This window comes from Falco punctatus, assembly GCF_963210335.1.
Source record: "Falco punctatus genome assembly, chromosome: 4".
Lineage (NCBI taxonomy): Eukaryota > Metazoa > Chordata > Aves > Falconiformes > Falconidae > Falco > Falco punctatus.
Window position 1 is genome coordinate 19,559,302 of NC_137583.1, and position 14,746 is coordinate 19,574,047.

Here is a 14,746-nt window from a genome sequence, read left to right on the forward strand (position 1 = left end):
CAAGTATCTAGAAAACACTATGGCTGATCTGGATGTATTTCAAACCAAGTTAACCATGGCAGCTTACGAAGCGGTAATGCTCCAGCTGGCCTGCATATCATGAACATATGAAACGCTAACTACACAAAAAGAGAACCAGTGAGCACATACTATACACGTGGGATTTACACTACACACACGTTGGATTTGAACTATTCACACAATTTTTTGAAACTTACTATAGGGTTAATAAAGTCTGAAAAAAATGAATGCTCTCAAAGATTCAAGATGTATACTTTTTTAAAAATAATAACTGCATTTTTAAAATTCAAATTATCTAAGAAAAAATATTGCCTCATGCACTTGAGTCTCACTCAAGAGGAGAAATTTTAAAAAGCCAGAGTCTCCATTTTTAAACTATATTCTTTCAATTATTCAACCTTCAAAAGGAGGACAGGCCAGACTCCTTTTAAATACATGAATACATATCCAGATAATTCTTTCAGTTTTAAATAATATTTTGTCTAATTAATATATTTTTCCCCCTCCAAAACATGTATTTATCTGTTGTGAAATCAAAGGCAGAAATTAATTGTTTTACAGATAGCAGAGAGTAAATAACAAGTTTGGAACCTTGCAGTCTTACCCTGGAAATTTGTCTCATGTAATTGACTCAGCAGACACGCTTACAATTTCTTACAACGTCTACAAGACCTCCTGTGAGCTTATTTTAATGTTCTCCACAACTGAGCTCAGAGCTTTGGACACTGTAAGCAAGTAGTACCAAAAGCAATCATCTCTCCCTCCTTAAAACAAAAGGCAACAAACAACAAAAGCACACATTTTTTTTCTCATTGGACATCAGATCTTAAAGGAGGATAAACATGTGAAAGAATTTGCACTTTTTCTGAAGTATTTTTCTATTGTTTTCCAATAATAACATTTTTAACAGCATCCAATTTGCATTCAATAAAGTTTTAAAAACAATTTTTCCAAATAAAAATTATCTTTCCAGTTATTGGAATAAAATTTAAATGGGGGATGACAGCAATAAAGCAACCACAATCTGTAAAAATACCTGCATGACATTTTTCCAATTTAAAAGGATTTAGAAAATCCCCTCCCCCCCCCCCCAAAAAAAAAAGGAAACTGTCTCATTGCCTATATTATTGATTTATGCTGTTGTTGGCTTTCAAATGTAGCACTTTTTATTTCTAAGATCTTTACAGACAATTACTAATGTCACAACTGCACACCACTGTTCCATTGGTGGAAGTGCCCCAGCAGCAGGAAATGCTGTGCCCTTCCACAGACATTTCCTTCCATCAGTGGGACCCACTAACCCTTAACATGTCAGAAGATTAAATTAAACACTTGTATTACAACTAATATGGACAAACAGGGCCTATCAAAAATAACAAAAAGGGTATGACAGGGGAAGAAAGCAGACCTTGTCCCCACAAAATGCTTTTTTAAAAAGAATAAAAAAATAAAATTTCTACTTAAAAAATAGAAAGAGATCATCACATTTCAACAAAAACCTATTTTGAAAAGCTGTATGATAAACTACGGATATTAATGGTTTGCAATGGAAATGACGTCAGAGTCTTAGTTACAAATATCCAAATGTTTGTGCTACCATACTGAAAAAAATAAACAGTGAGCTCAGAGTCAGAAATTACCCTTTTGAGCAATTAAGCAGTATTACACAAAACACACTGAAAAGTATATAGCCAGCAGAGGTGGGAGAGCCCCAAATTAAAATTCACAGATTGCACTGGGAGAAACACTTAGCAATTAAACATCTCAGAGGTGGCGTCTGAAGTTCCTGCCATTAGAGCAGTGAAAAATGCTTTCATATGTTGCAATGAGAAATACAGGCAGGCAATCAGGGCCAAAAAATTACTTTTTTTTTTTTTTAATGCCTTGGCTTTAGTATGAGCTACCAAATAAAAAGGGTGGCCTCCCATAATGCCCACTGACATCACTGGTCTTGTAACAGTCACTGTAAAATATGGTTGCTACTGCTGTAGGACAACAACTTAAGTATGCTGGAAGACATACTTCTGGTGTGGTTGAAGGCAACAGGCATGACCTTAGAGATGACCAAATAAAATACAAAATAGGCAGTAAGAATCTATTTCTGGTATCATTTTCTCACATTTCTGGATTTTATAACATAGGAACATGCACTGTCTTTGAGACAGGAGTTTTCTAAAGGCAGGTTTCAAGCCTGCACATCTACAAGCAGTTCTGGCCCTTTTGCTGAGAGCCAGGCATAGCTACAAGATGCTAACAGACAGCCGTGATGTGCAGTAAAGCCCATCAGCCTATGTGCACCAGCAAGCGGCAGCTGCCGCTGCATCCACTGGCCCAGCAGCACAACTTGCACAAGGGCAAGTTTCAGCACAGCTCTTAATTCAGAGTTATTTGCCTGCTTCAGAATGAAACCTTGAAACTGGATCTTTCCATCCTATTTGTTTTTTTGGTTGAGACTGAGCATGAGTTCATGAGCTGTCTGACCTGTAGCCTGTGCCTGCGTTCTGGAGTAACGAGGACTGATGCCGTTCCTATCTATGGCATTCTCAATTCTTTCCTTGCTCAAGCTATGATAAAATGCAGCACATCCTCCTGACAAGTTATCCAGCTTGGTCTTGAAGAACCAGGCTGGAAACCACATAGTCTGCATTGCATGGTGTATTATGAGCCACTTCCTTGATGCATCTGTAGTTAGGCCAAGCTAAAGGAAGAACACAGCAATTTACCTGTTGAGCCACAGTCTGCAGCAAAGCTGCAATCAGGATGAGAGAGGAGAGGTTGTTCATGGACCAGTGATGGCACAAGAACAGGCTCCAATATTCCCAACACAGCTTTTACAGCACCCTTTCCCAAATGGCTCGGGATGATGAGTCCAACCAGCTTCAACAGCACTACTCATCACTGCAACAACAACAAAAATCCCTCACAGGTGCCTAGCATGGGATGTCGTGCCTCCCACTTAGGACGCACACAGCTTACATTTCCTCATACACAGAGGCTAGTGGGAGAAATTCAAACACCTGCCCATGGCAGGGATGCTGCAGCCCTGAGCTCCGTGATGGCACTTGCCAATACAGCCATTTTTGCAAGAAACTCATTAGATGAGGAAGGTTGGGCCTCCTCTGATGATAGCTTAGTTTAACAGAACTCACAGCACTTTTTAGCACCTGGCAAACACCAGTGCAGCCTTTACGGCTATTTACTCCACAGTTACAACCTTCACATGTTGGGCCACTTTCAATATACCCCAGTGTGTTTGATTTGTGGGTACAGAGTAGGCTAGTTGTTTCCAAATCCAGAGGTATGAATGAACCACTCAGCCTGATGCTTCATGTTCTTCACCGATTTGAAATGGATGATGGTACTCTGAACACATGCTAAGTAATACAAATCAGCACTTGCATTTTATTGAACATCATATTGAGCATCTACCAAAACTAGGATTATGCCAAATATTGGCCAAATCTTGCTCACTTTATCTGTCTTCACGAAGACCAGAAGGATTTGGTCCAAAAGCATCAGGTAAGAGCATCAAAATCTGCTAGTATCTTAAAACCAAGAAACATACTCTTCTACCAACCCACTTGAAGATTTATAATACATTAAGGAACATTAAGAAGAAGAAAAAGAAGCAAAGCTAAATGGGCCAAAAGCAAACAAAAGAAACATGTTCTCTTGAGATTGCTAATGCTGGCAGACAATAGCGCAGAAAGAACTCCTCTGACAGATCTTTGAAGTCTTCAATACAGCATGCTAGTGGTCCATATTAATGAGATTTGCTCAAATACTTTTTAAATTATTCCAAAATGTCTTAATCTATTTTCTACATCTTCTTGACCCAATTGCTTCAGAAAACTCACAGCTTCACTCATCTCTGGGCTAAACTTTTCATTCAAACGAGCATGGTCCTCAAGCAGTTTATGTTTCCAAAGGCCCATGCGCAACCTTTTTAGGGTTTACCCCAAAACTTGCAGGTAATATTGTAATTACCAGAGATTACGGAAACACTGTAACACTGCACTGTACCTTTCAGTTTGAGTAACTCAAAAGTCTTACCAAGTAGGGTATTACAACCTCTCCCAACAACCCAAAAGTAAATAAATCCAGTCTTAGATGTGGCCTGACAGGCAATAACTACTCCAGCTGCATGACTACCATGCCACCAGCAAGTGAGCAGCAGGCATCAATGGAGGTCTCCCAGATCCCCATTTCCTGCTGGGAGTGATACAAGTACTCATGCAAAATGCTTCCAGTACAGCTCTATGTGATTTGGGCCTGTTGCAGAGAGAACATTAGAAAAATGTCCAAGAACCAGGCTGGCTGCTCTATTACAGGCTTTCTTACAAATGCACCCAAGTCACAGAACCCATGTCCAGAAGTAGTCGCGCACCACATCTTCTAGGAATGATGGCTATTTCTGCTCAGCAATATGCTTCAACACCAGTCAGTCAAAAGCAAGAAAAGTCAAGGTGCCAAACTCAGTAAGGAAAATGTCACCCTACTAGCTTCCCACCGCCTGACTTGCAAGCATCACTGCCACCCAGCTGGTACAGAAAACAGGGGTAAGGACATCGCCAGCACTTCTGGAAAGTCACTAGCAAGGAAGAGTGCTGGGGAGAAACTGCACACACTGTTCAGCCCTTCGTAAACAGAAACTTCTCTGAAAAAGTTTGTTCCAGGGCTTTCAACTTTTGCCTGGAGCTCCTCCCGCTACAGTCAGCAAACAAGTGGCCCAGCAACATGCCAACACGGTTTCAGAGTGATGTCCCTTCCTCATGAAACAAAGTGGTGGGACTACTGGGGAAAAAAATGGGGGGTTTTGGTCCCAGAACCGTTTTGTTTTCCACACAGACAAACTGCTCAATCCATTTTTTGTATTGAGCTTAGGGGGGGGGGAAAAGTCCTTCTGACCTTGCTCCCAGCTTGAAAGAAAGAGAGGAGAGAATATACACATATAAAAAAAGTTAAAGCTCAAACCCACAGATTTCTCTGTTGATCACCTCATTCAGTTCTGAGTTATAGCAGGCAGCTTCTGTTTTATTATCAATATTTAATCAGCATTTAACTCTGACAAGCATTAGGATTTGAAATTTTAAACTAAGTGCAACTTCGCTAAATCCTTTGTGTTTTTTTTTCTCCGTTAAAGGTTTTCTAAAGGATTCTATCTTTGCTATCTTAAAAGTCTGCATGTGTCTTTTGTTATCAATAATGTACAACTTTAGCAGCATGTTTTGTACTTTTCAATTTTTCAGCATGCAAGCTATCCCTGATTTACAATGCTCACTGAATGGTGTTTGATTATTGAAAATGCTTTTACATACATTTAAACAAATGACTGCTCCTGGAAAACTAACACTATTGTCCATCATTCCGTAAAAATACATTTCCCCTCCCTTCTTCCCAAATCAAACATTTCAATTCAGATTCTTACTTTGAGGAAAAACTGGCATATAATTAGGCAGTGCTAAATAAAGGAGAATGTAAACATCTTAACTCTGAAGGTTTAACCATCAAAGCCCCTTGCTGTATCTATTCTGTTATTCGCGCCTCCATTCAGAGCTCTTTGGAGCTCAGAAAAAAAGAAAGCAAACAAAACACGCAGTATAAAAATCTATTTTACCAGCTCTGTGCTGTATCCCACTCCAGATGCCCGAGGCCAGGCTCACACGCAGTGCTGGGACACCTGGGGCCACGCGGCCGGTCCTCAAGGAGTACAGAGTCCTGCTCTGTAACTGCACTGAGCGGCTTAACTGCTAACTCAGAAGATGGGATTTCACCTGAAATTAAGCTATCAAGCAATTGAGCTCAAACTCAATCAACCAAACCCTTAACCTTCCCTGTTTCAGTGGCACTGCTCTAATTAGGACTCTATCACTATTTCCATTACTATCTCCTATTCTCATGGTTTATTATCTCAGCAGTTTCAATTCTCACCCAGTTGAAATTTGACATCCAGTTTCTTGGACCACATATCATTCATTATGGTTTATTTTATGAAATATGTCACAAGATCATGGACCGATCCTGCAGCAAATAGGTTTCCGTGGAAAACTGGACCCCTTACTGCAGTGCAAGCAGGACAGAGCCAAACCTTCTCAGAGAAAGAAGTCCTAATGTTAAAGGACACATTGAACAACTTATTTTTTTCAAGTCAAGAATTTTGTGGTGCAGTTTGAAAACATGTGCTTAAACGCACTGTAGCTGACCCCCAGTTGTCTGGTGCTCAGGATCTTCCCAATGAGCCTGGATCAGCTTCTAGAAGAGAGAGTTTGGCTAAACCCTACTTACCACCTCTGCCCAGGGGTAAGGGGTAAGACTCAATAAACCATACTCGGGATATCAGACTGAAAAATCTAATGGTCTTTTCCAGTGATATAATCTATGAATCACCCAAACTGCTTACTGATGAAGGATACACTCCAGAGGGTGTGTCTGGCATTCATGGCGTCCTGATGGCAAAATATTGTCTGCTTTTGGAGACAGCCTACAAGCTTCAGGTGAGTCTAAAGGTTGTGTTCTGCTTTTACCACAACCAGAATTCCTAATTTTCCTGGGCCATGTAGCATCATGGCCACGCAGGAACCATGGCTGCACAAGAACCCCATTAATTCTGAGGCCCTCTGATGCACCTGGGACTTAACATTTTTCTGTTCCTCACAGCAGCTCAAAGGGGAAACACCACTGCTAGGCAAGGACCACCATCTCCTTCAACTGCAGGATCTGCTTCTCCTTCAATAGCTGAACTGCATCTAATACCTCTTGGGCTCCACCATAAAAAAATAAGAATAATGTTCAAATCTTGAAGAGAGGCATGTATCATGCAGCTGACATACAACATTGGCATGGCCAAGGATTGCAATGTTCACTTGAACTTCAGGAATTTCATCCTCACTAAATAGATATTTTTGGCAACAAAGAACTGAAAAAAAAAACCCCACATCATCCTCAAATCTATTTTAATTTAAAACAGAAGAGAACAGGGACATTTTTTTCCCCTTGAAGTACATTTTAATAAAATTTAAAATAAAAATAGCTCCAATTCACTCCAATGCATTTAGTCATTCTGTAAAATTCTAAGTTTAAAATGAAATCACCATTTTATATTCAAACAAGGTCAAGAGAACAGCACTAACGAGCACTGACATCACAGCGAACAGCAGCCACTGCTCAACGCTTACATCAGTGTTGCTTGTTGCTATGGTGCTTAACCGACTATTAATTTCTGAAAGAAGGTGATTATAAAGCAGCCATATGAACCTCAGTCAGATGACACCCTTCAGTACCAAACACTGATCTGCCGTTACTCTTCTCTTCTGCAAGTTAATTTTGTGAATCACCACTTTTGTGATGTTAATATTCCTTTCCAACTTGAAACTTTGGACCAGAAGAGAGGCAAGGAGTTAATTTAGAAGCAAGGGACTTTCACATTGCTTTAAATAAAAATCATTTTGCAGAAAGTGATATTTCTTTCCTTTTCGCTACGCTCTGAAAGACTAAAAAGCATGTGTTTTAATTTTTGCAGTGATAATAAGCAATCAAATTAACAGCTAAATTCTGCTCTCCTGCTCTGCTCGACATGCTGCTGTAAATCCAGAAGTGTCTCAGCCTGGGATGAAGCAGTGCTGAAGCAGACTTGACCACTCCCCAAGGATTTGCGCCAGTAAGGGGACCTGGCTGCGGGAATGTGCCGCTGCAGCTCCCAGTCCAGTGCCCATGGACGCTGTGCCACAGACTTGGCCAAGTGGCCACCAAGACCTGCCAGAGCAGAGTCTTGCCATTCACACAGAGGCTCTGTCTGGTTACCAAACAGCCTTCTCGGAACATGGCTGAAAGCCAGAAAGTGCATCTTTGTGGCCGTGCTCCTGAAATGCAACAGGACTCCTAAACCACTGGCTTCCCAGGCAAAACACAGGTTTAAGGCACAGCAGTGGCTCCAAAAGCTTAGCTGCAAAAGCTTAGCTCCAAGCCCAGCACTGCAATCTTTACCCACATTGCCAAAAGAGCTTTTACTTGTGCAACTAAAGCACGCTCCTGGGGTTTGCAGGATCAGATCCTTCCTTCAGACATGCTTCAGAAATTGTGTGCAAAACAGTATTTGTATTTACCTTCTTCAGTTGCTCCTGTAAAGCAATCTTCAGTTACAGCCACCCAAAAAGGCCACTCTTGTTACCCTGCAGAGAAAGAAGGTAACACAACGTGACTGCTGGGTCAGTGTCAGCAACAACACCCGAAGCATTTTCACTGGCACCACGTTCACAAGTACAAACATAAATAAAGCAACAAAATGAATCTAATCGTGTTTAATGGTGAATGACTTTCAGAGAGAGTTAATAAAAACAATCAAGTCACAGGACTGCTGCTTATCAGTACCAGCCAGTGCGAGGCTCTTCAGTTCAGCACGAACAACTTGGTCTTTGGGAGAAAAAAAAAAAGAAGAAAAAAATCCCATGGAGATGAGACATCTTTGTTCTCTAGCATAAACTTTCTTAATCTTGATGTCTATCAATCTATTTTCAGTTTGAATAATAGATGAGTTCAGTTCTTTGTTTCAGAAATCTCACTATTGTCTGAATGGGTTCTCCTTACTTAAGGCATTTTAAGACCATTTGTAACCACTGCTATTTTAGCTTCTGAATCCGTTCTTTTTTCTCATCCTTTTCCATAGAGACACAGTCCTAGATGAGATTTTAAAACTAGCTGCATCTTCCTAATTCAAAAAGTTGTTTACTATCTTGGGATAGCTCCTCGTTAAGCATTACCAAGAGCACACCAAGTATGCCAAGGTGGTAAGAGCAATGGGTATTAAAAAGAAAAATAATTAAAGTGTATCTTTATAAAAAGTAGGAGGGAGAAAACAGGGAGAAAACAGCACGTGTAGGGTTTTTTTTTACCCTGTATATTACTGCATCTTGTGTACTCTCTCTTATGCAAAAGAGTATGTAATCTCTTAAGAAACATGACAATCTGCCACTTTCTGTTCATGTAATTGGGATCAACATATGGTACAAGAGAAAAGAAAAACATTTGTTTATTAATTTAGATCAAGTTACTAACTCAAACCACTAACAGCATTCAGAATTAATTCCACATCAATTGACCAAATACCTTAATAGAGTAAAATTACAACAATTTCAGTGAAATGTTGATCTTCTGCTGCAGGGGTGCAGAACAATATGTAATACAGACAGAAAGAAATATGCAATAATCTGGTGACACAGATGACATCATATGAAACGGAAAGTCAGTGACATGTGTATGTGTAAGAGCTACGTGAAACTCCATTTCATAAAATTCACACAGCGAAGTGGAGTTTTGGGGGTGTTTGTGAAACTCAGCAAATGGTAAGTTATGCTATTTACATCAGTAGGTAAAGGTTTTTACTGAAACAGTAAAATACCAACCTCTGGGAAAAATCAGAATCTTCATTAAGTTCTTTCAAAAGAAGATGTACTCGTTTGCCATTTATTTTGGGAAAAAAAAAAATTCACAATGAGAATGAACCACTACTTTACTATTGAAACCCGGTTATTTTTAGCCAGAAAAAAAAATATATATATACATATATTACCTTGAGACAAAATGAATATTGGTTTTAGCTGTGCTCACTGGCATTTTATTTTATTTTATTTTTAATTTTCATGTTTTGAGTGAGAAGCTTTTCACAATTCTTGTAATGCAGTACTGGAAGATCAGGCACCAAAATTTGTATGTTTGCTGTATTGGAAGCGCTATGTACTTGGGTGTACATGAGTGAGACACTCCTGATTCTGCACGGTAAAGGACATAACACTACTCCATCATAACAGGTCAGGTCTCACCTTCCTGAGAGTATGTAAAACAATACATCTTTTATGTAAAATACATGACCTTTGACATACGATGTGCTCTTAGATTAGCAACAATAAAGGCTTTTATCCTGCTTTGCTGCAGGGGTTATCTTGGATTTGACACTTTAAACCTCTTTTCATATTTATCTGGTTTATAAATTTTCTGGGTATTTGGCAGTCAGTTCCTTATTTTGGCAGTATTTTGCAAGCAGACTTCATTTCTACCCTGAGTCTTCATGATAGTAAATGAACCATCTTAAAATGTACTTTTTAAGGAAACTGCTGAAAATTACACGTTTGCATAAACTGTGCATACAATATCTCTTTTGGCAGTGCTGTAAAAGGCAGGTAAGGTTTTCTAAACACATTTGTCATCTGTGAACTGAACAGGCTCCATGGAAACCCAGTAACACTGGCCCACCGTTAGCTGGTGGGAGACCAAAGGGGTCTACCGAGGGCAACACATGCGGAGGGCTGAGGAGGACTGCAGCTCCTTTCACAAATCACTCCTTGACTGACAGTCGGACTGCTTTCGTTTCTGGTTATCTGGTTGTCAGTCTTGCTATATGCTACCTGGCTTTCAAAAATTTGGGTGATATACCACTGAAGTTAAAATGATCAGCAGAGACAGCTGTTCCCACCTGTGAAAATTTCTCATTAATAGTCCAAAAGTTGAGTATCTCAAAACATAGAAACACAAATACAGACTTTCCTCCTGAAAATGTTTATATGGGTGAGCGAATTGATGTAGCCAACACACATTCCTTCCATCATGCTGTCTTTAAGATAAACACAAAGTACCATCAACACCGTAAGTGTGTGCGTGGAGCAAACAAAGAAAAAATCCCATCCTACCAAAGCAAGACACTTCACTATACTCACATTTTCCCCCCAAGGAGATGATTAAAATAGAAAACCAAACCACAAACAAAAAATCCACTTTGTGAGCACCACTGGTTCTGCTGTCTCACAAGCAGAAGGAAGGTCTCCAAGCGCCCCGCAACACCAGCCCCTCAGCTCAACTGGCATCCCACACAGGGGGAAGTCTCCAAAACTACAGGCCCTGCTCAGATTTTACTAGATATTCCCGAAAACATGATATGTTTTCACCAGTGCCTCAGTTTACCCACCAGCGAGACAGGTAAACACTTTTGTAACACATTTTAAAAACCCGGGATACAAGATGCTTTAAAAAATAGATGCTCTCAGCAGGATTTTGGAAAGACAACTGGTAATACTCTTAAAAAGACCATGAGACCTGAGCTAGTGCCATAACCTTTCCTGCTGACTTTAACAGAAAGCCCCCCTATTGCTGTGGATCAAGTCCTACCTATTTACCTGGTACCAAGGGACCAGAGAAAAAGATCAGAGCCTTTGCCATTATACCTGCTGTCGGGCTGGACCTTGCCACTCCTTTGATCCCACAACGCTTTTTTGATTTAGTGGTCTCCTCCTCCACGGCAGGGAGGTCATTCCAGGGAGGCTGCAGGATGGAGCCCTAGCTCCAAGTGATTACTGCAAAGCCAAATTTAACCAATAATATAAAGAACATGCAGAAACAGTGAGCATTGCAGAATGGAAGTCTACTTAAAACAGTAACGTTTTTACTAATATCTAAATGAGAAGAGCCCTGAGTATAGCCAAGAATAGATTAACAAAGACCTTGATCCCACACAAACTGGCTGTGAGTAATTTTACACAGGAAAGTAGAACACCAGTTGAGCTGCTCCCCTGCTTAGAATTACGCATGTACATTTTTTTGCCACTGTCCCAGCCTTGAGAAGCCTACAATTCATTATTGGAAACCTAGAGTCGCAGAAGAATCTCTCCTTCGCTACCTAGGAAGCAGACTTATTTTTTTTTAAAAAAAAAAGAGAGAGAGAATACACACACATCCCTGACAGCACAACAAAAAAATGTTTCTGAAATTCGATTTTGATTCATTTTTCTTGTATAAGACCAGAGACCAGCTAAAACGTATTTAATGTGTCTGATAAAAATATTTACTACAAGACTTCCTGAAAGCTTTAAAATATCAAAACTTGATCACCAAAATAAGCACTTCTGTGCAGCAATTTCTTCTAAATGAAGTGTACCATAACCATCTAATACAGCTGCTTCTTTCCCTTCAGAACTCCCTGAGTCACACATTCAGCTGCACACAGGCTGAAATACAAAATATGTTCTACCATTCTCGTAATTATTATTTTCTTGTCCTGTGCAGGAAAAGATGTAGTCAGTGATTTTGTCAACTGTACATTTGTAAGAGGACACACACACACAAAAAAAAAAAAAAGTTTTTCATTTGGTGTTTTGCTAATGCTGAAAATACAGGATGTACACTGAGCATGAAGAGCAACATCTGGTACCATGCAGGCTTGCGGGCCCGATCCTGCACACAGGTTACTCTTCCCACCCCATGCGCTCGGTCTGGTTACTTGCACTAACACATTCAAATCATATGTAGGATCGCTTTGAGAACGGCCGGTAGTTGTCTCTTCAGTTTTGCTGTACCTATTTTATTTTCAAAGGGGTATCTAGCAACCTAAACAATATATATTAAACTATATCTTTTAAATAATCTGAGGGAGAAGCATTTTTTAAGACCATTGTCAAGGTGGCTACTGTTTATCGGGCAGCACCCAGTAAATCTCCGAAGGGACGGTACAGGAGATTTTCTGTACTGGGAATATTATCACCTCCTCGGAAAGTGAAAGGCAGGTGAACGGTGAAAGTGTGAGGGACCAAGTGCACTTCTTCCACCTCGTTCCGAGGAGGGGGAAATGGATTTGGTACAGGCCAAAAGACAGGGATGTTAACGCTCGCTACCTTGCTGCTTCTCGGTTGAAGGAGGGAGCAAATAGGACTCTATTCTCCTTCTCAGGCATTAGCAGGCTGTCCAGAATCTCTGGCTGGTGCTTATTATTTATTCTAAACAGAAATAAAATAGAAATAAATAACAGCACGAGGACAAAGCTACGCACGGCACATTTTTTGAAACAGTATTACCTCTCCAGTCCACTGTAACCTTGGAAAAGCGTAACTCAAGGTAAGCCAACGCTAGGGAACTGATCGCGAGCCATTCCTCCCCCGCTTTTTAACAGCTCCCGCAGGAAACCCGGGCGCAGCTCAGTTCACAGAGAACTTGGGCGCAGCTCGCTCCCGCCGAGCCGAGCCGAGCCGCGGCGGCCGGGCTCATCCGCTCACGACGGCGCGGCTGCCGCCGAGCGCAACGCGGCGGGGGCCCCCCGCGGCCACCGGCGGCCCAGCCCGCACCGGGACCCCGGGAGGCGCCGGGCGTGCCGAGCGCCCCGGCCGCCGGCGGGAGGCCGCCTCGCCTCCCTCAGCCCAGCGCCAAGGAGATCAAACGCTGCCGCCCGCTCCGCGGTCGCCACATCTTCCCCGCTTCTTAACATCACCCTCCGTGCCTCAGGGCCAGCCTCGGCGTTCCCTGCCGCCCTACACCCGCCCCTGGGCGCCCGGCCTGCCCCAGCGACCGCGACAGCGCGGCAGGGAGCGGCCCTTCCCCGCGCCCCGTCAGGCGGCGGCCCGGCCGCGCGCGCCACGCCGAGCCCGCCACTTCGGGGGCTCCGCCGCGCGCCGGCCGCGGGCTCCCCACGCGCACCCGCCCCGCGCCGCCACCCGCGGCCCCCCGGGCGGCAGCTGCCCGCGCCCCCCGCCCCGCCGGCCGCCCTCGGCGGGGCCCGGCCGCCTCCCGCTTACCTGACAGGCGAGCGATACTCTTGGTCATGGTCATATGAAAATATTTTCGAGGTATCCTTTAACAGGCTTTAAATATTGAAGCCTAAAAACAATATTTGCTGTTTTACCTTTGAAGCTTTAACAAAAGCTTTGTTTTAGCATTTACCTCGGTGTGCAATAAGAGTTAATAATCAAATCCGTCCCAACCCCCACAAATGTTAAACAAAAAGATAAAAGAAATGCAAATAGCTATTGTCATGGAAAGTTAAAGTACCTGTCTGTATTTTTAAGTGAAAACTATTATCTCTATCAATCAAAATTTAAGAATACAATAGCACTAATCACACAAGGTGCTTTGACTGAGGTACTTTTCCTCATAAAAAGTTTTTTTTTTTTTCAACTGGTGCATAAAAGTAATACACTTACAATTAGATATGGTATTTGTAATTTTGTTATTAAAAACCCTCAGCAGTCTTATTGTTAATAAATGCCTCCGAGTCTGTAGGCTGATTTGTACCCAAGACGACCAAAGTCCCTACATATTTTAATAAGGTTGATGAAATTTTATTCAGATTCTCACACTTTCCAACATGTGGTGGAACAGCACACTCTTCTGTTTGAGAGGAGTTACTCAAACGAAGGAAATAGTTAATTGGTAACCAAAACTACTACTACTGGCCTCACTGCACATTTTCCACATTTCTCCCAATGCTGTCTGTACTACAACCGCCTGCTTTGAAGACGTGCCCTTTGTCATCTTTTCTTTAATTTTTGATGCCAATTCCCTCTCGTCGGACTCTGACGTTCTCCTAATACAGCATACATTACGTATACAGCATATACATTGTGCAGGCACACCGCGCGGATTTTCTCCAAAGTCATTTTTAAAACTAATTTGTCCAGGCTGAAGCAGAAACCGAGCTGCGCAGTTAATAAGTGCAGGAGCGAGCACTAGTAATTACACCTATACTAAAAGAAAGAGCCCAAGATTAAAATATCTATAAGTAAATAGTTAAGCCAGGATGCCATTATGCAAACTCTGCTCTCAGGGAGGGATGTCTCCCACACTGAGGAGCAATAGGACTGTCATTTTTTCCCCCTGCAATATCAGGTTTCCTACTCCACAGTTCTGGTACTCTGCATCATGGCTAACATCTCTAGTGTGCTATTAATATCAATGAAGAGACGATTCAATTTCC

General features: G+C 41.7%; 1 protein-coding gene across 15 annotated transcripts in view; it reads right to left on the minus strand.

Annotated features, from left to right (window-relative positions):
• FOXP1 (forkhead box P1) overlaps nucleotides 1–14,746 on the minus strand; it is a 387,112-nt gene that overhangs the window by 214,029 nt on the left and 158,337 nt on the right. For 14 of the 15 annotated variants that reach the window (XM_080382599.1, XM_080382595.1, XM_080382597.1 and 11 more), the window contains one exon: nucleotides 8,124–8,189. The gene's annotated coding sequence lies outside the window, so the exon portion shown is untranslated. Of the gene's footprint in view, nucleotides 1–8,123; nucleotides 8,190–13,568; nucleotides 13,651–14,746 lie in introns of all 15 variants that reach the window. The other variant, XM_080382587.1, reaches the window with a different exon arrangement.